Raw genomic sequence first — 1,114 nt, forward strand, 5'->3', positions numbered from 1 at the left:
GGGTGGCATCAAATGAGGTCAGTAAATATTCAACCGATATTTCAATGAAACTAGAAGATATTTCTTTTTGTACCAATAGCTTCCAAATATTTCTCTCCCCCTTTCACCCCATGCCATATTTACGATGAAGAGTCAGTAAGCTCCAGTCCAACATCATGCCGTGTTTGAAATGAATAGAAAGAAACATAAAAAGTGCCATAACATGGGATTAGTTCCGAACAAGTACTAAGATTAAAGATCAAAAAACTATTATAGATATTGAATTATTAACGGTCATAGGAGTAACATCCAACTACATAAAGCTTTTGACTTTAAACGAAGTTGAAAGAAATGGATTATAATCAACGCAATGAATCATAATCGCCCCAAAGTAGCAGAAAATATAGATGTATAGGCCCTTCCGTGGGAACAAAAGAAGTTAACAATAACTATAATCTATATTCTTATTAGAAATCATTGACCATAAAGTATAACTCTTCTCCAGTATGAAAAATCAATCATGGCCTAATCAAAAAAGAAAATGGAGCTTTCAAGAAAGAAATCAGATGCAAGTATATATGTCATGTTTATCAAAAGAACAATTTAAAACTCAAATCTGGAAACTGTGGTGCTCTGCACAACATGTTGATTTATTGATCATCATGAACCGGTTTGATTACTCAACTAGGAAAAACAATTTTAAACTCATCTTTCCGTCTTTCAGAACATGAATTTGTACATAACTCCTGATCATGTCATGGCCCTCTGAAATATTAAAATTCTATGATTTTTGGCTTTGATGGAAGAAAGTTCTGATTTTTTTTGTTCATACCACAGATTAAAACGAGATGTTCTATGTGTGTTCTGCAATACATGTATTAAAATAAACCATAAGCTGTTAGATTTGTCCCTAAGATACTTTTAGATCAGCAAAAGGTTAATGAATAAAAGATATACATGGAATTTAAATGGCAATTGTACGTACGACACAGTCTAACAACTATCACTGGTTATAGTTTTATTCAACGTTTCGACGTCTTTCCCCTTTCGTCCTTTAGCACCTAATATGGTTAACGAAGTGGAGACGAAACACCATAAATAAGATGTCGGTCAGTTGAGAGAATGATTTAGAACT

The sequence above is a fragment of the Lottia gigantea genome, assembly GCF_000327385.1.
Source record: "Lottia gigantea unplaced genomic scaffold LOTGIsca_144, whole genome shotgun sequence".
NCBI classification, from domain to species: domain Eukaryota; kingdom Metazoa; phylum Mollusca; class Gastropoda; family Lottiidae; genus Lottia; species Lottia gigantea.